This window comes from Hetaerina americana, unplaced genomic scaffold (genome assembly GCF_022747635.1).
Source record: "Hetaerina americana unplaced genomic scaffold, ioHetAmer1.1.p SCAF_10, whole genome shotgun sequence".
Lineage (NCBI taxonomy): Eukaryota > Metazoa > Arthropoda > Insecta > Odonata > Calopterygidae > Hetaerina > Hetaerina americana.
This window is the reverse complement of record NW_027286070.1, coordinates 727,241-752,274: the sequence shown is the minus strand read 5'-3', so window position 1 is coordinate 752,274 and position 25,034 is coordinate 727,241.

Here is a 25,034-nt window from a genome sequence, read left to right as displayed (position 1 = left end):
GTATATATATATATATGTATATATATATATGTATATATATATATGTATATATATATGTATATATATATGTATATATATATATATATATATATATGTATATATGTATATATATATATATATATATATGTATATATATATATGTATATATGTATATATATATATATATATATATATATATATATATATATATGTATATATATATATATATATATGTATATATATATATATATATATATGTATATATATATGTATATATATATATATGTATATATATATATATGTATATATATATATATGTATATATATGTATATATATATATATAAAACATCTTCGAAATGGAACGCTCATCGGCGACACACAAATATATAAAAACACAGATGTAGATTTTTAGAATATAGAGACACAAAGAAAGGACACTCACAATTTGTTATTTTACGTTTCGACAGCACGGCTGTCGTCTTCAATATATATATATATATATATATATATATATATATATATATATATATATATATATATATATATACGATGTGGAAGCATCGCAGTTGTACACGAATGAAGCGATTTGCGCCTCGATGTCATTCTCCGTAGCAAACTCTCAGCGGGCCACTCCACCGGCCTTCGTCCGGACCTCGACGACGTCGTCGGTGGTCCACGCCCCTTCCCCAGCCTCTCCAAGGTGTCCCACGCCCATCCACTCTCTTACTAATTCCCACTCACAAACGGGATAACTAATGGAAAAAACAAGCGTTGATACTCTTTTCCCATGTTCCGCGTCTCCTCCCCCACATCCATCCCCGTTTCACGACCCCAAAAGGGATTTTCCCGGCGAATAAAAAACGGATATTTTAAAGGAAAACTTTCAACTCCTCTCTTATGATAAGGGGAATGAGGGAAATTTGGAAGAAATAAAAATGGAGGAGCATTCGTCCTGCGGCGACGTCTAGAAGGGGTTTGGGGGGTCGAGGGTGAGGCGACCTTTGCTTCCTTTCATGGACGGAGCTCCCTTCGCCTCTCCTCGTGCCGATGCAATTTGGATTATAGAGTCCCCGTGCGAGGAGGTGGAGTGTGGGAGGAAGTGCAAGGGGGTGAAGGGAGGAGTTGGGGACGAGAGAGAGAGAGAGAGAGAGAGAGAGAGACGAGACGGGGCCCCTGCCGCCGTCTTTGGCGCCCTGAGTGCACGGGGTTCTCTCAGCGAAATTTTCGACCTTTTCCTTTTGTCACTTCGGCGCCCGATCTCTCTCCTTTTCTCTCTGCTCTTTACATATGCGCTGCCGCCCGAGTTATCGTCGGCCTCTCACCGGGACGGGGCCGCGCGGTGTGCTCTGATTTTCTTCAAAGCGGGCGAGGTTCTAAATAGAACCGTCATTTTTTTTAAATAATCCCCTGTAACCCAAGAAAACTCGTCTAGCTCAAACGTTGTCGTCGGGATAAGAAGGCAAGAAGGGATTGGAGGGGGTTTTGTAACTTTAGAAATCATTAATCTTGGATCCGCGTTCGAAAATGTCGAATTCCGATGGCGCGCGTGACTTTGAAGACATCGAGTCAGCGTACATTCTTGGACGAAGAAGAGAGAGGGTTCATTCATTGCTGTTTAAGAGTTGGATCCACGTGATTCACACTTTAAAGTAGTTCGCGAAGGAGGATGTGCCGGATGGCTTGGTGAACGGGGAAAAGGTGCTGAGAAAGGGAGAGAGAGGGGTGAGGTCGAGAGAGGAGCACTCCGTAAATTAGGCCGAGGGAGAAGGTCAGGTGGTCTGCAACTTGTTTCAGCTCCTGGGGAAACCTCGTGCCGAAGGTTTGTTACGTAGATTTGCTTTTTCCAAGATTTAGATTAGCCGTCATATCCACACTAGCTTAATAGGACAACTCTAGGCAATAACGTTTTTTAAATAATGAATAAATAAAAACCTGAAAATTGAATTTAAAAAAATAAAGATATTTCTTTGCCTCGGAGCAAAGAAACGGTTGATAAAATAATGGTTTTCTCTACCGTGGGACACATTCAATATTTAGCGATATCCCATTTAAAAATAATTTCATCTTTTCCGTTCTGACAGAAGTTTTTTTTCATAAGAGAAAATTCAAGTTAAATGAAAAATACAGGTTGTGCAAATATTATGCATCGTATTGAACACCAGTATTATATTACGCGCATGTATTTATGTTTAGGTTTCATTACACTGAATGATTTACCCGCAAAACCTAATGCTGATGCCGTTTTCAACATGGAAGGGAGGAGGAAATAGCCGGAAGCAGTGTCGTCCCTCCCTTTCATAATTAAATGCATTCCTCTTTCAACATTTCCGAAAGGACAAAAAAAGATTTCAAAATACTAATTGCTAAGCATAATTCAAATTGACCTCTGAGTGAACGACCCGTTACTTTATTAAATGATGAGCGAAATCCATCCTTTGGAAAGGCAAACGTCATAAGTAATAATTATGGTAAATGTGAACAGTTGCTAATATTGAGTTGATGATTACAGTTGTAGATATAATACTTAAAAATTAAAGGATAGCAAGCTCATGATTTTTCTGAAAAAGTCAGTGGAGTCTATTGAACAACCTTTTGTAAAATAATTATATTAAGGTAATATTTACCAACTACGGACTATCGTCAACTCTTGACGTCTTGTCGTATCGTGGCAAAATCCTTATCAAATGGTGCCATATCAAATGAACTTTTAGATTTCAAAGTCGTTTGCTTTGTTTAAATAAGAAGTAATTCATTTAAGTGATTTTCCTACGTATTTTAACTCGAGTCCGAAACTAATCCCATTTTATACCGAGAATAAAAATTTATATCACCACTCATTACAAGGATTAACGATACCACTCGTAAAATCAAAGCAATGCATAAAATAATTAAAGTGATAAAGTAAATGTAATTCATATAATTAACGCGGACGTTCAAGGCATTGAGAGTGATATCCATGCAACGGAGTCGTATACATCTGTTAAAAACTTTCTAAATAATTCAGACATCGTAAAACGCCAGCTTCCACGAACTTTTTCGTCAATTTTTAGCTGCAGTTCGTTGTTCACCACAGATGGCCGACCACTTCTGTCATCAAAATGGATATTTATCCGTTCACTCTCAAACGAACAGCAGCACTAACACACAACTCTTGTCACTCATCACATTTGGTCAGCACAGAGTAAAAATTTCCCGATGGATGTTAGCAGCTTTGAAGTTCTTTTATCAGTAAAATCCTTATCACTGAACGAACTTCGCATTTGGTGGGAATTTAAATTGTGTTGTTCATTTTGACTCACCATGGAAAACAAAGGACAAGCAGTGCTACCTTTTAACCATCACAGCTCGAGGCGTACTCCCCTGCTGTGTGCGTCAATACAGCGACCACTCGGCTCTCTCCCATGATTCGCACACCACACGAAAACGGAGGTTACTTCCTGGACAGTCCCCGTATGCCTATCGGAGGTGGGTACCATTTGGCCTTCTAAGCATTGGCCCCCAGGCTAACTTATTTTTGGCTCCATAGACCTTCAGTGCTTTTCACGTTGTGAGACTGTCTTTATGCTCTCTAAAAAGCTTCCTCTTTTCCTCTTCTCTGTTTTCTAATTGTTCCCATTTTTATTATAACTTTCAAAATCCTACTGGCTACACTATGCGGAAAGAATCAAAGACTTTGCATGTCAAAAAGAAGAATTTTTTTTCTTTCCTGTGGAAACCTAAAACCTTTGATTCTTTCCTCGTTCTATAGCAATTGATTTCCACAACCATTGCGGGCTCAACTATTTCTCAAATTCTATTACCTCTCTGGATAAGTCAACTTTTCCTGGTATCTCAAGATTTCCCGTAACAATTTCTCTACGCGTATTATCATAATCTTCCTGCGTCAAAGATCATATGTCGAATCCGTACGGCAATATTTACGATATGAAAGATATTAGTAACCTTTCCATTACATATTCATTTGGCGTGCATTTCTCTGATTCTTTAAGCGATTTCTTTCGCCGGAACCTCCGTTTTCGTATAGCGTGAGAACTAGTGGAGAGAGTGTCGAAACGTCCAAATATGTGAGCTTTTACATCTTAAATATTTTTTCTCTCCCACTTGCATCCATCGTTTAGACTTCAACTCCTTGCAAATTACAGTATTCACTTTCTTGTTAGTCATGTTGATACTATACTACCTTATGCTCCACCTTTTATTTAAATTTTCCTAACTTTTTCTAGGGATTGATTCGCCTAGCTATGGGTATTCATTATCACTTCATTGCTACCATCACATATCAAACATTAAAATAGGGAATAATAAACTAGTGAATGTGAAGTAACTCATGTATTTTCGTAGTATTTTAGTTAAGACTTGGCATACTAATAGCGAAATTAGTAGAAAAATTGTGTTAAAGATAGAGTTTAACGCAATTAGAATAATTTTTCTCAATTACTAAGAGTGAACAAAAATTTATTAATGACTTTAATATGGAGCATATGCTTTACGGATGTGAGAACTGGTCTTTGAGGTATGAGAATGAGAGAAGATTGGCGACTTTTGATGTATGAGTGAGGCGAATAATGGAGAAAGTAAGTTGGATGGAGAGGAGGAAAAAAGATGAAATTTTTCAATGTTGTGTTTTAAAGTTGTTAGAGAATATTCAAAATAAGGCAGGAGAATTTTTGGGCAATTATTGATAGGCGCTTGGAATGCGTTAAAAAGAACGGTATGCTGAACGCCGAGATTAAAGAGAGAATATTAGATAAGCAAGGAAAACGAAGGCAGTACATAGGCTGGCAGACAAAATTCCAGAGAAATAAAGACGGTAATTCTCTAAGGAAACAAACAAACTTTTCATAATGTATAGAAGTAGAAATTCTTTAGGTAGAAATATTTTGGGACTATCCAAAGCCTTCCTTATTTGTTTACCTTGAAAGAAATGTTACCGTCGTTATTGCATGAGAATTTTATGGAACTAATCCTGGAGAATTTCACCCTTTCTGTTCTCACTGGATAATATAATATTAGGAAAGGACTTCAAGAAAGGACAAATTTACGTCTTTTTCCAATGTACTATTTTAGTAGTTGACATAAATTTAACAATACAAGTATCAAAATTTTACTCATTTTGTGTTACATGTCACGTTGTTGTCGGTATTTCTCCCTTAGCTTGCCTTAAGTTATGCGTAAAAATTAAACCATATAATGAAATAATAACTAAGTTGAAGAATGTTTCTTTTGAGCGAGTACATGTAAAGAAGCCTTTCTGTCTGAGGAAATAAACTACTAACGGCAAATAATATTAAACCAGGCAAAAATATTCGATTCATTTAATCTCATTCATAGAGCATATTTTTTTACATTTGCGAAATATATGGGATATGAACTCTGTTGGAAATGAAATGGATAGATAAATTCTAAAATGTAGAAATACTCCAAAAAGTGGAGAAGAAATTAAACCTCTGGAAGCCAGGGACATATTCTGAGGGACGACTCTTTGCTAAAAGCCATAACTGAAGGAAATATACATAGAGAAGGCATTCAGAGGAAGATTTCAGAGGAAGAGTAGGTCACCGGAAGCTAGAAATGGAGGGCGTCTGTGGGTGGAAATAAACTGTTAAGATTGAATGTTAGAGGTGGGATAACTGCAATTAAACTATTCCTCGAAATGATGATCCATAGTGATGATATGTGTACTTACCAGTCAGTATGTCAGTATGCCAACGGATTACTCCAATGCTAGATCATAGATTTGATACTTTACACTCAAGGATGAGTTAATAATATTTCAACAGTTTACTGAGTATTTACAATCCCTATCCATCTAATACCCTATCTACCTAATCTAAGTTTTTATCTGATAATAGAATGGAATATCAAAGACAAAATAATTCTGAAATCAATGCTCATTTAACGGTGTGCCGTGCTTTTCTCATAACAGGCGTATTTCGCTCGAAACTAAATTTTTAATATTACAAATGCATCGCTGTCCGAGGGATTTCGTATATTTTACAATTTTTATTTCGTACTGAGTACTTTGGTGAGAGTGTGTATATTTTCATCATCGAGAGTTCTGAATTGAATGAATGAATTCATTTGATTCCTCTTTAAACTTGGAATACAATCCAAAAGAGGTTACTTCTTTTTTATCACTTAACTTGCGTCTCCGTTTTGATTAAAATATTTCAGAATACAGAAATTTGGCGAGAGATAGCAAAGGCGGGGCTCTTTGTAATCGCTGAAGTTAAAGCGTCTTCATTGCAGGGAACTTATACAACTTTTTGACCACCGACAACTGGATTTTTCCCTTTGTCTCGTTCGGCTGCGTTCTCATGAATACATAACGGCTGGTTTCAATCATCGCGGCGGCCATTTATCACCGCTGCGACTTTTCTCTCGATATTCAATCCTTATTTTCCCGTTGTGGCACGAACTCCGAGAAATCCGATAAGGGTGACGGCCAAAAAATAAAAGTTAAATGGTGAATTCATCATTTTAAATTTTTTTCAATATGAGGCGCCACTACATTTTGACGGTCATTTATTTTAGGGTAGAAAATCTAAAATAAATCCGTTTTTATTGCCTGGTTTACATGGAATCACGAGATAAAAGTTGCAATCAAATAGCATCCTAAAGCAGTATGTTTTGATTGTGTACATGTTGTGGTGGTAAATCATTTTTTTTGTGGCCTAGTTTTTCCCAGAGAGTGATCGCGAAAGATTTTCCGAGCAGTTATTTTTATGCAAAGTGACTGTACGTATCATTGGATTTTTCAGTTTAGCAAAATAGCTGACCTTCTTGCGGAGGACTCTATCCAGAGTGGCAGGGCCTTTGACTCGGTAATAAATCCCACTGCTTTGAAATTCCTTTTTGACAAAACATGAGCCATAAATTGCAGTGCAACACATTTTTCTTTACTTATCCGTATTTTGCAAAGACTAATGGAAATGAATGCTGAAGTTTTTCTCTGGCGTATGTAATTCTTTTAATTTTGCCTTCAAAATTGTAAATGACTGAGTATTTGCCGCATTATATACAATGTCCATGAATTTTACCTGAGACTCTACCCTCCAACTGGATGAAATTTCATAGGGATTACGTGATTCCAAAAGATTATTCCCGTCATAGTAATTCCAATGTATAAAAATAATTTTCTCTGTAGTATTGAATCAGCGTGATGACTTTTGTAAATCTATTTTTGTTTAGTTCCTGTTGCATGGAATAAGTGGGAAATGTTTTGCAAAGTTCAATAAGAACTCATATTATTTAGTAGCCATGGCGGTAATGCAAACTTTTAACCCTTTTTTACAGAATTAAATAATTCTTAAGAGATTTTGGTCAGTCATCATCCCATTATTCGACACTAATATAGTATTTCGTTTGATAGGAAAAGGTAGAGCCCATCTCATACCAAGCCTTAAGGCAGTGGACATAGTATCAAAGAAAAAGGAAGGGTAGAGGAGTATTTCCTTTTCCGCCTCCCGTTTCTCAGAAAGATATCACGACGAAAAATAACTTACCGCGAGTGAAGGTACCCAGGCAATTCACCATTATGCTGATTACCCCGAGTTCAGTCAAGAAGAAAAAATTTCCTAAAGTTAAGCCCTTTACTCTCTCATTTACTCAGGGCAATAATTTTCACGTTATCATGGCTACATGCTTTCTGAATGAATTTTCCATCCGTATCTCAATTATTTTGAATTAAATGTTTTTTGATCAATACTCTTCTAAAAGTGGAATGCAGATAGTGTTTGGTATTCCTAAACCTGTACTTATTTCGTTATGCTATTATCGTATTATTTCTCACAATCTGTTATCGATGGATAACTATGTATAATGGTTTCTGATTGGAAAACCTTCAGGAAATTTTAACCCGAAAAATTCAAGGTACGGATAATATTTCAGGAAAACGTAAGCTATTTTCGTGGTTTATCATTATGGTATTCATTTTTGTTTGCCAAAATTACCAGCATTGCCAAAATATTATTTCTTCCATTTTAGGAATTCTATCGCATTTTCGAAAGTATCTCGTTCTTGTGATAAGATTGTTTTATGTTATGCGTCTTTTAAAACCATTTTTGCAGAGGTTAATATAGAGCCCGGCGTCCTCTAATATCCAGTTGTCTTCTAAGCTTTGTATGCACAAATCTGACGTTGTTATTCTACCTCCACCGTCGCTTTCCCCACAGAGCGCAAATATGAATCTTTTTTTATTGCTCTTGGGCCTCCAAAACCATCTAAGATGCAAAGAAGTTCACCTGTGACGAAATACCTGTGATAGAAGAGAATATGTGTGTGGGAATTGAAAACGGTAAACACAACTTATCAGAAACGTACAGCAACAACAATAGGTAGACGAAAACAGGAAATTAGTAAACTAGAACCAGAATGACTTTGATGATGAAAACGTCAGTTTAGAATAATAACACTACGCAGAAGCAGTTCTGCGTAAATCTTTCATCAAACCCAGGCCTCCCCGGAAGGGAATGCCATCGATTTTAGCCACCGCAACTCCCTTTCCGTCGTGTGCCTTCAGTGTGAGAAAGCGAGGTGAGAAAGCCGTCTCCTTACTTCACTCACTGAAGGTGAAACGAGTGGCTTCCTTCTCCCTTGTTTCGCCGACAGAAGTAAAGAGAATTAGGTCGCTCCCAGCCCGGGGCACAGAAACACGCAATGAGGAAAATTCGAGTTTCCGTTGCGCGCAAATAAAACGCATCCCTATTTACACAGCTTTTGGGACCCTGAAAGTGATTAAGCTGGAAGACGCACGTGAAAATGAATCGTGCTTGCAAAAGGGCCCTTGCGGATCTAAAACGGGAGCGAACCCCCCTCGAACAAAGGCTTCGTCGCATTACTGCGCGCTGAAGTGATTAAACAGTTTTCGTTTTGTTTTCAATGTGTCACCCGTCGGCTCTAGGGGTGGTTTGTTTATCTGTCTGACAACAATTTAGATCCGCGCGCGCACACTGCTTGCATTCCCGAGGAATATTTTGCCTGCTCAAGAGGTTAAGTCACACAGAATTGTCTTTTTTGAGACCTGGCTTGTTGAAGGCGAAAGATACTAGATAGTATGCAAATGAGGGTGGCTTAGTTTCATTTTTTTACCTCAAGGCCGTTGCACAAAGTACACTTAATTGTAAAATAACTCGGCTAAACTCCGATGAACCGTGCCCACGAGTAGGTTACAATCAATGTCTCACTCAGAATATTCGTACCGCTTGAAGAATACTCCATAGGACCAAGGAAAGCTTGAAGGACCTAATCTGTAACATGTTGTCTGGGGATGTCAAAAATATGGTACATAGATGTGTATCATATGAGATATCGTAATTTATTTCACCTGTATTGATAAACAAATAATATTATGGATTTTCGTTTAGAAGATTCAGAAATGGGTGAGATGATATTTTGCCCCAGATATTTCTTAAATATATATGCCTATGAATATATTTCCTTGATGTATACGTGAAGAAATATTTATTTTAAAATTAGGACATTCCTAACGGCCCACGTTTGCACATAGGTTTAGCGTTGACTCTGTGACAAATTTATTCATTATGGCGTCTATCAACTGTTTGATGGGTTTAACGGAGTAAGAGGTTATTATTTCAACAGTTTTAACGAACTTGTATGTCATTAGAATTGGTTAAACTTGGTCAAAAGTCTCAGGATTGCTTATTTGTAACATAGCTGAATTAGTTCTCTTAAACTTTGGCGTTTATAACAAATGCTGAAAAATATGTACGGATAAATACTCTTTATGTAAGAAATTGGAATAATTATATAATTTTATATACATATTTTTTGGCGGACTATTAATAATTTATTCCCATCAATATGTCTTTGCATCTTTTAACTGGCATCTTCGATGCAAGATATGATACGTATACCTCAGGACAGATCGACAGTGAAACCTAGCCTTTGTTTCAAAATAAGGAAGTTTAATATTCTCCCCAATGAGAATAGTCTTTGCAAATCACGTGCGTTCGTCATTTCAATAAGTATATTTCTCCGTGCGCAATCCCGCAATGTATAAGGTAGCATATTTTCTTCCCCGAGGGCATTCCCTGTGAGGATTTATCGTGGGCAACGTCCTTTTTTTGGAAAGGCAGCGAGCGGATTCCGAGCCGATCAAAGATTTTTTGCCAGCTCCGCCTCTCAGTTGGAAGGCATTTCAACTTGACCTCCCCCGACAATCAAACGCCCCTTTTCGTCTTTCCCTTTGCCCTTTCTCGCCTCCACGAGATTCCTCCTCCCCCACTCACTCCCGAGGAGGAGAAGAGCGGGGGTTTGGGTGGCGGATAGGGGATGCGGGGCAAGTTAGACAAGGGGAGGGGCGCGCGCAGACGACGGAGTTTCGGATTCATAAGCGAGTGGCACCCTGGCGGGCGGGTGCAGAGGCCGTCGTCCCCTCTCGAGTTTTAATTTGAATCGCGGCGTGAGAGAGAAAGGGGAAGAGTGGGAGGGAAGGGGTGAAACCGGCCCTGCTTCCCCTCCGCATCGCTTCCCTCGCCGTGCCATTGGTTCCAATATATCCCTTCTCCTTGCGAACAATGCTGCCGCACGCTCTTACACGACTCCAAACCCTTATTCTCACACCCTACAACAAAAAATGCAAGGATTTCAAGGAAAGTAAGTAAATATTTACCGTAAATTGCACGTCGATAAGTTGATTTTGGTATTTTTGGAAGGCACAATAATATTTCAGTGGCTTGAGTGAGGGAAGAGTGAATGAATAAATGAATGAAAGCTGATGAATAGCGAATGGAGCTTGTTTTTTTCTGAAATTATGACTGGCTCTTTTTTTCAAATAATACTATCGTCTCGTTGGATATTGCTAAAATTTATTATTAAACATATGCTAAATTGTTTACGAAATATTAAGTTGCATAAACTGTGAAGTGTATGAAAATTGACAAGACCGCCAGTTCTGCTGTTTTCCAAGTTTTTTTTCTTTAAAAGTATCAAGGCCTTATATGTCTTATGAACAATATTCAATGCTACATTAAAAATAGGTGCAGATCATTGTGAAAATGGACTTCGTCACAACCAGTATTTCAATTCTAGGATTGGTTTAGGGCAGCCCTCCATTCTACTATATTAGAATGCAAGGCAAGGTTGCATATTTTAGGGAGAATGGTGCGGTGGTTTCCCGTTGCTTTCCACATCGCAGGACTGTTGCCGATACCATGAACTTCACTGTCGCCCGCAGCTGTGGTAGCTGACGCCGGGCTGACACACTCAGTCTGCGTAACCGGTGCCTAATGGTGAAACTGCTGCCTTTCGCCATGGGTTCAGGGTAGCTTTTCAGTAGGAGTCTTATTTTCCTCGTTGCCTCGTTCCGAAATACCTTGGCTACGTTTTTTTTCTGTTGATGTTCGGTTTTCTTGGCCCGAAAAACCATTGACAAATTTTTTCTATGCTGAAAAGTTTTAGCCGGTCACGGGTATCGAACTAGCGACCTTTGGCATCACAGTCAGAGAGGCTACGCATGTATGTGACGCGAACGTGCACGAAATTCAGACTTCTGAGAGAAACGAAGTACGAGGGTCATCCGGAAAGTAGTACCCGTTCGTGCCGCATGAAGTGCTGACGACGCGAGTAGCCGCTGGACGAGGTCAGATAGCTTCAGTGGCTTGTCTGCCTTCTCTGAGCCAAGTTGCGTGACGCTAGCATTGCCTGTGTTGTTTCTGTGATTGTTTACAATGTTTAAAAAAATTGAGAACGCCGCCAGTTGTGAAGTGAGGGCAGTGATTAAATTCCTCAATGCAAGAAACGTTCGCCCATGTGATATTCATCGCCAATTAAAGGAGGTGTATGGAGACAATGTAATGGACGAGTCGTCTGTTCGGCGGTGGTGTCGCAACTTCAACATGGGGAGGGGGAACACACACGACGATGAGCGTTCGGAGAGACCGTCTGTCATTACAGACCAACTGGTGAGCTCAGTTGACGAATTCGTGAGGAACGATCGGCGCGTCACAATTGATGACATCTGTGAGCATTTTCCCAATGTTTCTCGAACAATTGTTCATGAAATTGTTAAACACCATCTGCATTATGCAAAAATTTGTGCAAGATGGGTCCCTCGCGTATCTCAATGAGCTGGCGGCGAAGGACTATGCAGCAGGAATACAGAAACTTGTCACACGTTATGACAAATGCCTTAATTTGCTTGGAGATTATGTTGAGAAGTAGTTTAAAGTATCCTCTTTCAAATAACATTTTTTATGTTTGTTAATATTTACTTTTGTGTCTTTATTTCACGAACGGGTACTACTTTCCGGATGACCCTCGTATTTTTACTTCCTCACACGAACTTAAATTTAAGGCATTTCTCGGCAAAAAACAACCCTTTTACCACACTTTCCTGACCTCCTCCAAGCCACTGCATTCTCTCAACACTTAGTGAAGTACCACTCCTCCACGTGCTAATGACGACTCGGACTAAACACGATCAATCTTTTGATGCTACGTTGGGTCTTTCCCTTTGAACACTTCCGCGGCTACACAATAAATGAATGGCCTGCGAGTCATCCCAGAGACCCGTGGCAGGGGGTGCTGGGACTCAACTCTAAGAAATAATGAGGAAGAAACCTTTAGCGGAGATGTAAGGGGGGATTTATGGTATTACTTGGAGGAGATGAATAATGACCAAAATAGAACTCTCGATATTTTAATATAAAAAATTTATTTCACTAATCAGAGCAGCGTAATCCACAATTGAGAGATATCATCAGTTACCTATTCGTTCCATTATGACTTTTAAATACTTACCCTTTTTAATCAAACCCAATATATTTTAAAAGCGCGCTATTTAAGTATATGTTAAGTAAGATATAAAGCGCAAACATTTTGTCTTTTATGCTTTCTCTCATACGTGTTGAATAATTTCAGCCAAATCGTGATATTCCCCGTGAAGTAAGAAAAATAAGATAATTATTTGTGAACATTGCTGTTCTACCTTTTAGAATGGGTAACTATGAGGTGCTAATGTAAACCCAAACTTACTGAGAATAATCTCTCATATATATATATATATATATATATATATATATATATATATATATATATATATATATGTTTCTTCTCTTCTCCCACCCAATAAAACTTCTCTGTGATTACATTTCTAAGTAAACTTTTCAGTTATTATTTATTAAAAACACACGTGCTGATAAGTGTCAGGCGGCACACAAATCCCAAATAATCGCAAAAGATAATAGGCAAAATCAGACTTCAAACACGTATCTCTTTAACAAAACAAGCGAATCCCCATCTCATTTACATCCACCAATCAGCAAGAAAAAAAGATAAATTGAAAAATATTAAGCAATTACATATAATACAATATACCACACATCAATCAAATTATTACATATATTCCTTACATCTTATCTTAAAAGTATACACTCTGTTAGGAAAGGGCTCGAATATTTTTGCAGGTAAGGTGTTCCAATCAACAATTATTTTGTTTAGGAAAGAATTCTTTTTTTATTTTTTCTCTGTGCCCCGTATTTTACCTTAAATTTGTGATCATATATCCCTATGAAATTTGTGTTCCCCGTCTCTTTCCTAAGATCTACCCAAGCTTTCTCCCCTTTCAGAATGCGGAACATTCCACAAAGTCTGCTTGCTTTCCTTCTAGTTTGTAGAGGTTCCCAGCCCAGCGTTTCTAGCATGTCAGACACACTCTCCATCCTCCTATGCTTCCCCAGTACATATCGGGCAGCCTTTCTCTCCACCTTTTCCAGTTTTTTGATATGATCTTCTCCATGAGGGTCCCATACAAGGGTCCGATATACCTTCTCCTTAGTTGCTCTAATGCTCCCTTTGAGGTTTCTCATCACCAAATGAAGAGTTTTGAAAGCTTTCTTACAGATGTACTCCACATTTAGCCACCACCCTAAGTCCTTAGTTATATATACACCTAAGTATTTGCAAGTATCACTTCTAGGAATAACATTTTCTGAGAATTTATATTCCCTATTGTTTCCACTTACCTTGTTACTAAAAGTGATGGATTTGCATTTGCTAACATTAACATCCATCCCATTTTTTGTCACCCAATCCGCCATTTTATTAATGTCCCTGTGAAGTATGTCACGGTCTCTGTCATTTTTGACTTTCCTGTAGTTAATACAGTCATCTGCAAAAAGTCTTATCTGAGAATTAATATTTACTGGGAGATCATTTATATAAATTAAAAACAAGAGCGGGCCAAGTACGCTTCCTTGTTGGACTCCCGATGTTACCCTTGTTTTTTCAGAATACACTTCTCCTAATTTGACCCTTTGTGTTCGACCTTCCAGGAAATTTTTGACCCAAGATATTACTCTTCCATCTGTGTGTAGTGGCAATTTGCCCATCTTAAGCATTAAGCGATCGTGGTCAACTTTGTCAAAGGCTTTTGACAGGTCGACTATATAGCATCCACTTCTATTCCCTATATTATATTAATGTCACTCCCTTGACTCCATTTCTTGCATGTATTTTATTATTATGTGATGGAAATGTCAAAATGAAGCCTAATTACTACATAAATGAAGTAAGTAATCAAGTGAAAAACTTTGCAATTAAAAGAGCACTGTCCCCATTTGACCAGAAGTTCTACTTTGTACTTTCATGCCTAATGGTTGATCTAGTGCAACTGCCAATTGTTTTTAAAACCTTAACCACTCATTACCGGAATCAATCTCCTTAACAGTTAAAAATAAGCTGAACATAGATGTAAAGGATTAAAAAAATTAATATTGAAGCACTTTACGGCTATTACACAGTCAAAATCAAAGAAACAGTTTTGAAGCGCCTATAAAGCGGAGGAAGTTGTTGAATTATCTATGCCCTTTGACCATAACAGAGAATCAGCGAAAGATGTATTGTATTTATTTTCTCATAAAAGTTTCCCTTGTGCCTTCTTTCCAGGGTTGAAACACCCTCCTCATCCAAAGGGAAAACGATTGCAATTAACTAAATCACTTCCACTTCTTTCACATTGGACTCTTGTGGTTTTTTCTCTCTACGTTACGTTTTTAAGTTACTTTCATTTTGTTTATCCAAAATGAAATTTAATTTAAATTTCACCTCTGTAAACTTTCCTCTATCTTTAAGGCTGTATTAATTGAATTCATAATTGAAAAATATTGATAATTACGAAGTTACATAGCTAATTATTATTGACTTGTAATTGTTACAGTATTTATGAGGATTAAAAGCAGAATTTAACTATAAGAAAAATTTGCAACTGCATTATATATATATATATATATATATATATATATATATATATATATATATATATATATATATATATATATTTATTTATATATATATATATATATATATATACATATATATGTATGTATGTATATATACATACATACAGTTACCCGTACACACCTCAAAGGTTGTCGTGCAACAGAAAATTTACATCCGAGGAGATGGCTGTCCGTCCGCAGAGCGATGGGTTATTTTGTTATCAACCCGGGATTCAATTTCAGCAACCCCCCTTGATGCAATCAAAATTACCCTAGCTGTATAATTTTTTGTCCCCCAGATCATTAGGAAATCACAAACGTCACAGGGAACAAGGATCTACCCCTCTAATCATCCTACTATCGGCATTTCGGTTAGACCTCAGCTGAGCTATGCCCACGCGTATAAAACCAATGCTTCAATTGATTACCATAATTGCTCTCCAGAAATATCACTTTAAGTTTGCCTTCGAACTCTCAGATCAGTAGCCGGACCGATAAACCTCATGCAACATACGACAAAGCCAAAGAGTATTTTATTCAGTGATTCCCCAAGCGTTACACTTGTTCCCTGAGGTGCTGGTCATCCTATAATTCTGTTCAAGCTCGTTGCAAGAATCTGCCCCTTCGAAGAGATTCTGAGACAGGTAATTCTCGCTCGCATATTTAATGGCCAGAACGCATATTTCTCTTGGATTTCTTATTGTCATGAACCAAAAAAGAAAGCATTGAAAATGAGTAAAAATAAATGAGTGCAGATAAAGATTGTAATCCGGATAACTTTTTAATTTGCACCTTGGAGCAAACATTATTAGGTGATCGTCCCAAACTCTGAAAGGCCAAACTTCTCATAAAACTTTTTTTTCTATATAATTGGTCGCTGGAACACTCTGAATAATGTTCAGGTCTGAAACAACAAGCTTTGTTTTCCGTATTGATATTCTATGCTTTTAAAACCTAAACCATGGGTAAAATTGTACTCAAATAGGAGATTTACGGTTTTGGTGTGGATAGTAAAAATACTTAGCAGTCACAGCTTTTGAGGCTTGCCACATTCACTAACATGAGGTGCAATTACCTTCCCTCATGAGAGGATCTACCATACATTACTTCACCTCAACTCGTAGTAGTTACTCTCATAGCATTTTAAACAAACGCATTCCAAATTGCCTTAAATTTAATTTCTTTTTTTTACTCCAAAATGATGGAAACCTAATTCGAATAATTCTCGTTATGATCACAAAATGTTCGAGATGTATTCTGCTTTGGTACTCAACTCATTGGGTAATATTCTTCGGAAATTTGCTGAATCGATGATTGGAAGTTGAGCAAGCGTCCAGAGATATTTCCGCAATTTCATAACTTCACAGATAAGTCAATTTAGACTACATATTTGGATAATATTACTGCATTACTGACGTACTTATGGCTCTACACCATTACCGGTTGACGTGAGTACTTCCTTTCTCCTTTGAGACTGAAAGCTTCAGCACTGGAAAAGCTTTACAACAGAGGAATAAATAACTTCCAAATAATCGCGATATGCTTCGATGGGGCCGTATTAAATGGCCAAGTATCAAAATGGATTGTAAAAAATTATCTTTTTAGGGAGCTATACATTTGGCGCCTAGCGGTGTGCAAATATCCAAAGGATGAACGGAAAATAAATTGGCAAGAGCTTCGGCATAGTAGAGTCACGTAGGGAAATATTCAGAGAATTGTAATGATCGAAGGTTCGGGTGAACGGCTTCAATTGGGTCGTTCTAACGCTAAAGGCAAAACCGGCAAAATGAATAGCCGAGTGCCGAGTATTAGGAGTCAACGGGATCTTATTTTCTCTACTCCACACCTGCAACTTTATCAGCAGCATAAATTTCTGGGAGTAGCCAACTGCGAAACAGAGGACAAGGTGCCATTTTTTCACCCAGATCCCATTTACACTGCGCGTGAATCTCTGCGCTTCTGGCAGTTGCCACCGCGTGCCAGATATATTCGGAGCTATGCGTTTCCATCGCAGGGTTAGGGTATGGTAGCGTATTTCGGCTGCCAAGCTGTCTCGGGGTCAACTCTTGATAATATCCGTGACACCCCTCACTTCATTAAACCAGTCTGTGCCATTCTGGGGGGCAAAACTTTCTGAGCACTTGGTGCAATGTTGTAGGAAGGATAAGGGCACCTCGTAACTTCCCTGAATGTTTAACTTTAATACCATCCTTCGTTACTGGGTTACATCTATCTTCACCTTTTTAAACCAACATTCAGGTTAATTAATTCTGATTTTTTTACTCAGCTGCACAGGTAAAATAAAGGATCCTTGTTGAAAAGACACGGTAACTAATGAATTTAATGTGTAGCTAAAAAAGAGCAATGTTTACTTAGGCCGCGTTCCCCACGTAGAATGTCCACTTTCTAATACATAGATATATGACAAAAAAACAATGTTTGCAGCCGAGCCCAGTGTGCGGCTCGTTTTCAATGCCCAGTGGTGACTTAGAAAGATCAATCCGAGGCAATTTGGGGAGCGGAGCACGTCCACCGTGTACTTGGAGCAAGGAAGGGTTGTGTGTGCACTGCAGATCAGTCTCGATTCGGCCGAGGAACACGCCCTAATGTCATCCGATCGACGGATCTTAAATTTAAAAAAATGAAATAATGCTATAGATATTTTCCCCCATTAAGTGAAAGGGAGACTATTGGCTGGATTCGTGAAGTACGTATAGGCCTTCGGAGATAGTGAGGTTGAAACCGGAGATAGTGAGGTTGAAACCTGAGGTTCATCAGTCGTGTGTTTCCACAAAGGAAAAATATCACGCATTAATAAATAGGGAAAGTGAGTTTTTGCAATGGGTAACGGAGACCATTTAAAATGTAATAGTTCACCTAATTTTTGCTTTTTTCTAATGCATGACATGCAAGGTGCGTGTGTTTGAGAAAGAGTGCAAATTTGTATAAGATGTAAAATAATATTTCCCGTCTCGCCCACAAATACCAGTCCAATTTTTTAAGTTTTCAAATAGTTTTCGTTCATTTTGCAGTTACAAAGTGATCTGCTTAGAATTCCCTGTGCTTGGTTTCGATTCGTTTTAGATTCCCCTCTGGAATATTTAATGGATTTTTAATACCGCTAACTTTTTTTTGCATATTTGATTTTTTTAAATAATTAACTGAATGAGAAATATTTCCGACCGATCCTCCTACCAATCGAGTCAAACTTATGAGCCATTTGGGTTCAACTAATTCAGCACATCAGGGAGTGATGAGCTAGACGAAGCTTTTTATGAATTGCAATACTAAACGCACATGAGCATGATGCAACAGCGAGGGGCAGGCTGCCCTGAAATCTGTTTTTTTATTGATCTTTCTCGCAGTCACGGAAGCGGGGTTGATTTTAGAGGAGAGGGAAGACCAAATAGAGAAAAAGTATGTTTCGCTTTCCTACGCAAATCTTTTTTTTTTCTTTCCCCCTATAATTTTTAAAACGTGAAATAAATATTGGAGCGGGCGTCAGGTGATTCGAAAGCGGAGGGCAATTAATTGCGCGGGCGTTATTGCAAGAGGGATCGTGTGGACGTACACTTAACATACGCAGGCGGCGGAACGCGGTTGGAGGGTGAGAGGCTTCCATTAGAAATTAAACGCGCCAATTAAGCAGCTCAACTAGATCCGATGGAATGGACGTGGGTGGGGGATGTGACGTGGGGTGTGTTGGGTGGGGCATGGGCAGATAAAACGTCATCACTTCGCCTCAAGTGCTTAGAGCTGTGAGTGTGATCATTTGGAATCTAGACTCATCTGTTTTAATTACTGGAAATACAAATTTCAAATCACGAAATACCCTTTACGAGTTTTGTTCCCTTAAGAGAAACGTCACTTAGTAACAAACACCTGCTGAAATATAACAATGACGAAGTAATTCATAATTTTCAATCATTTATGAAAGCAGTAAAACTGCTTGGTTTCGAATTTTCTTTAAAGCAATAGCCATGCGTCAAGTCATCCCAGAAAATCTTCTCTAAGTGAGTGTGTATTCAATATTGAATTGCCTTAAAGGGCGTTTTTAATATCACGTCATTTCACCTGGCTAGTCGAGTCCGCTGATTCATTCTCACGCAATTACCCGAAATCACAAGAAAAAACCTTATGTTAAATATTCCAATCATGGGCAGAATTCTTTTCCAGGAAAGAAGGACTTGGTATTTTTATATTTTAAGAACAAAATCTCCGCGTTGATAGTTTTCTATTTATAAAATCAATTGAGTTAGCAGATTAAAAACCAACGGTGAGTCAGGAGAGCAATTGAATCCATCTATTATTGAGTTGTTTCCAGGAATAATTCGGGGAATCAACATCAGCGGTCGTTCAGTCCTAAGACTGGTTGACTGCAGCCCTCCATCCTACCCTATCTGATGCTAATTGGCATACTTCCTGGTGTTTTTTACAATGTACTTTCTTCTTAATTTGTCCCATGTATTTATCCCTTCATATTCCCCTTGGGACTTTTCCCCCTATTTTTCCTTCTATTATATCCTTCAGTGGATCGTGGTGGTCCAGTGGGTAGAGCGTTGGACTACTGACCGGAGGGTCCCGGGTTTGATTCCCGGGCGAGGCACTTTGGGCGCCTGCAGCTCCACCCAAGCTAAAGTGATTTTTCGGGTACCAGGTCTTCCTGGGAAACCATAACCGCCACAGGGAAAGGAACTGGCCCCCCTACCCTGATGTGTGAATTTTCACACGCCGTATAGGGCTTAGTACTGGGTGATCTCTACCATCACCTACTAAACCGACTTTCGGGTTGATTACTGTGTTTATGGTTTATATCCTTCACGGATCCATTGTGCCTCAAGGTGTGGTAAATTTATCTGGTTCTACTTTTCTCTATGGTGTTCCATGAGGTCCATTCTTCGTATGTTCTTCTGTATACTCCTTCATTTCTTATTTTATTCGCCCAATGCAGGGGATATGGGACAACATTTAGCAATGAAGATAACGTAAGTAATGAAATTTTGGAGAAGTAAGTAGGAAAGCTTATTGTCCGGAGTGCAAAAAGAAAAATTAAACATTTAAGTAAGAGCGAAAAAACAGGAATCGGTCAGTGGAACAGTTCATGATTTCGGGCAGTAATAGAGAGTAAGAGGAAAATAGGCTATTGTAATTTGGTCATCAGGAGATGAAGGTCGTTAACGAGAGGGCATTTGCAAAAAGAAGACAATTTACGACGAGTATAATGAGAAAAAAGTATAAAGAAAACATTAATAAAGACTGTCATGGAGCCTGGTGATATGTGAATGTGAAAGAGATAAGAGAATGAGCGTAAATTTGAGAGCTGTGAGATGTGGGTGTGGAGGAGAATGAAGCACAAGAGGCAATGAGGCTTTAAATAGGGTGTGGACCAAAGAGGAGAGGTTACTGAGGATTAATCCTTAAGGGGCCGAGCGTGTGGACGGAGAAAATATTTCAAAGAAATGGCAATTTAAGGGCCGCGATAGAAGGAAGAGCTTTGAGTAAGCGGGGTAGAGGCAAGGGAAGTGCAAGGTGTGGCGATACAAAGAAGCTAGTAGTCGGTAGGGACCATTAAATGCCTACGTTAAACTGCCTGGAATACATTAATTGAATGGAAACCAAAGCTCCATAGGACATAATACCAGATAAAGAGGAAAGCATATAATGGTCCTCCTGGAGTTCACATTCCTCACTAGACATTTTGGCTTAACTTAATAATGGCTTCTGAAATGAGATGACAGCACCTAAGATCAATCAACTTGAAGTGCATGATTTTTTCATAAGCTTTGGAGGGCTCATTGCAGCTTTGCTGTTATTTTCATACACTCTGAGGGGGCATGCACTTCAAATTGTGCCTCCTCCGTTTTTTCAGGAGCAGATATAAAGAATAATTCGCGGCTACGATCTAACCCCAATGGGTCCCATGTTCTCCAAGAATGAACCAACCTAAACTCCCTCTGTTACTTTATTTCACCCATCAGTTCTTCTTACGTTCTACTCTTTCCATTCCAATGTAATAACCTATAATCGTGTTTCGCATTTCTTAATAACAAAGAATTTATTATGTTATAACAACTTTCACATCGCGCATGTCAAAACTCTTAATTAAATCGTGTTTTTCAAATGTATTCTCTTAATTAAATCTTTACCTTCCCCTAGGCTCTCAAACATGTATTTAAATCTCTAACTGGTCAATGCTCTCCATTCTTCTTCAAGTACTCATTAAGGAATCAATGCTCATACTCTTTCCTCACTGCCATGGTAACTGGACCATAACAATCCATACCCCACATCAGAGTCTTTAGTACTTTTTTTTTCTCAGCCTCTCTGCTAACATTGTGAGCTTTAGAATTATTTTTCTTAATACATAATTATTTAAAGAAATTGTTTTCTTATCGCAAAATATTTTTCCTATTTTATCGTAGTGGCATCCAAGAAATTTCCATTTGCTTTAAGTTATGACTTGCCTTTTCACTTTAAGTTATGACTTGCCTTTTCACTTTTTAACTAACGACAATTATGTCACGTATGTTATAACAGTATGTCCGTGAACCACATGCCGATAAGTGATGTGCCGGTTTTACGCCACTAGTTTTAACAGGGACGAACGTCATGACTAATAAGATTTAATGATTTTGCGGTATGTCAAATGATACATGCGTCCAGTTATATTTGCGTCACTCCCATGTGCGGCGGAACTGTCCCTCTTTAATGCGAAAAGATCGCCTTCATCGGACGGGATAAGGCGCGCTGTCGGCTACTCAGACCATGGGAACGCGTCTCCGCCGCTGCGGTTGACAAGAGAGAGAGAGAGAGTGAGAGTGGGATGGGGATGTCCATCCGGCCTGGTAAGTGAAGGCGCTACCCCACCGCGACCCAATCAAAGGTCCTCCGGCGGCGGCCAACGCGAAGGCCGCGCGACCCGAAGTGCGTGCGTCGTCTCGCAGTCGGGAGGAAAAATTGCGGGCACATCGCAGAGTCCCGCCATTTGTCATTCTAGGGTCTGCGTTCTCGAGGCGGAGTCGCAGCCGAAAGAGGGTCGGTCCCACGGGGGGAGGGAGGATCCGGACGGCGGTAATTTATCGTCGAATCAAATGAGATTTACGATTCTGGGCGACGCTGCGCATTTATAAGAATCAAAATTCTCGTCGCTCCTTTCCGGTAGCCTTTCATCATTGCCCTTCCTATCCGTGTCGCCCCACTACCCACATTGCCGCCATTTCCTCTTTCCTTACATCCTGCTTCAAGATTGACATTTTTCTCTAAGAAAATGAGGTAGTATAACGAATTGACCGAATTTCAACTTCAAGGAATACAAAAAGCACTGGGTGTTGGGGATCGTCTAGTATATTTTCTACGTTGTGGAGGAAAGAGTAAGATAAACCATTTCAAAATTTTTAATTGGATTTTTTTTTCCACTCGGCTGGCGAAACACTGAATGATGTAATTTTTTTCTCTTTCCTCCATTAATTCAATAATACCAAGTCCGTCATGGTAGCATATTCAAAATATGTTGTATATTATTAAGACATATAAGAGACTGTTTTAAGTAAAGTTTATATAAGTATATTTATCAAACATCATCTTTGACAAGATTTCAGGGAATCAGTTTGTTTTTGCGGAAACATTATAATGCATAGTAAAAAGTGTTCAGCGAGGGAATGAATTCGGGAAGGACGTTTTAAGGCTAGATAGGTCGTGGGTGAGCTATGATAATGCTTAAAAAAATACAACAGTTTCAAGGAAATACTGAGATATTGGCAGCCTTATCCGTATCCACTTTCCTCCTCATTTCTAGTTTGCCTTCCATCCTTCTTTTTCAGCGTGCTTCGCACGCAATCCCCGCGCCGGCAAACCACCTCCTCTTCGCAAATAAATTTTTCGAAAAATGGCATTGCGTGTTCGATCATCCCGCCACTTACCAATCAAAGATCGAGCTCTTTTCAACTTCTCGTGAAGTCCGTGGGAGGCAGTGGGGGGAGCAGCTTGTAGGAACGCGCTGCAGTTCCCACTATCACCCAACACCTCACAGGTAAAAGGCAGAAGAGAGGCGAGAGAGCGAGTGGGCGCCGAGAGAGCGAGTGGGCGCCTCGCCGCGGTCAGCATCACCTTGTAAGAGCTGTCTGTCTTAAGGCTCCCGTTTGCTCCGATAATCGCCGCACGGAGCCAACTTATCGACCAATTAAAAAAACGCTTGAGCTTAAAAAGAAACAGCACCAAGAGGAATGTTTAAAATAAAATTTGGCAAAAGTGATCAATTGAAGTAGATCACTGCAGCATATACCCGGGCATCCCCCAAATTCTCCTCATGGAATCACCTTTCCTCCACTCCAAAGGTAACACGAATGCAAGGTCTGTCCCAAAAGTAGTATTACTAAGTTTCCCCGAATAAACGCACGGACGGATGGCGGAATTTCTAGCTACGTTTGAGGGCGAGGAGTCGGGAAACGCTGGAGGCCGGTGATAGGTGGCTTCCAAACTTTGCTAAGTACGGATCGTTCATTTGCGAAACCTCTATTAAGTGACCTTGTTATACTTCGTTATGAACCGGTTATTGGAAAAGTGCAACACCATCAAATGTTGCGTGTAACTTGGAAAAATCGGGGAAGATACACAATGCCTGCTCAAGGCAGCTTTTGGTGATAACATCATGCGTAGATCGGGTTATTTAGAGTGGAACAAGTTGTTCCGGGAGGATTGAGAAGATGTTGAAGACGCCATGCTATCGCCACGCCATTTGGTCTAAAAAGTTACGAAAATCTAGCGAGAGTGAAGGCTTTGGTGGACAATGATCGCAGATCAGGCGTTTGAATGGTTTTTGATGAACTTGGTATCCCTTAAAGTAATGTGCATCGATTTATGACCGAAAACATGGGCACGAGAAAGGTGTGTGCGAAGTTGGTGCCGCGACTGCTCTGTTCTGCTCTCTCCTTCTTGATACTTTTTTCGTGTCATGTTGATCTGAAGTTTTGGATCAACGGCAATGTACGCTTTTTATTGGAACTTTTTAATTTACAATGCATGGCATCATGCTTAAAATTTGCGTTTCCTTTTATAACATGAATACAGAATTCCTCTCTACTTGCAACTTGCACTTTGGAAACCATCGCATGAAAAAATCAAAATTTTTGTCCAGATTCATTTCAGTTGGTATAGCAATATCTAACATTTCCCAGGGTAGGAATGGAAATATATATATATACACACACACATATATATATATATATATATATATATATATATATATATATATATATATACACACACACACATACACGCAACACACACACATATATATATAATGTATGTCCCACTGTCTTTGATGTGAAATAGAAACAAGTCCGTGTCGTGACATATATATCTTGAAAACTTAAAAACCGTTGGCTCAAGGACGTACTCAGGATCTACATTTTGGGAATGGCATAAAGCAAATTAAATCCCCTTACTCAGGTAGATGCTAAACCTATAGAGTAAATGGAATAGATGTAGCAACTGGGAAATATGTTATAGGTGTTAAATTTATTTAAAAATGTATTCCATACAAGTCTTCCACAAATAAACAAAATAGAAATTTTAGCTTGAGAAAAAAATAGTCACGGCCGCTCTTATTTCGAGTGTCTTGTCGATGACCTAGAATTTGGGAGGGGGCAGATATTTCGTAATTTTCTTTTAAGAAACATGATGTCTGAAGAAATTTGACTGATAAATTTTTTTCAATAGATCAATGCCATTGAATTCATTTAAATCAATCGTCTTACGAATTACTACAATCTTGGTGGAAATTTATAGAGCGATTATCTCCAAATACCTCGGGTGTT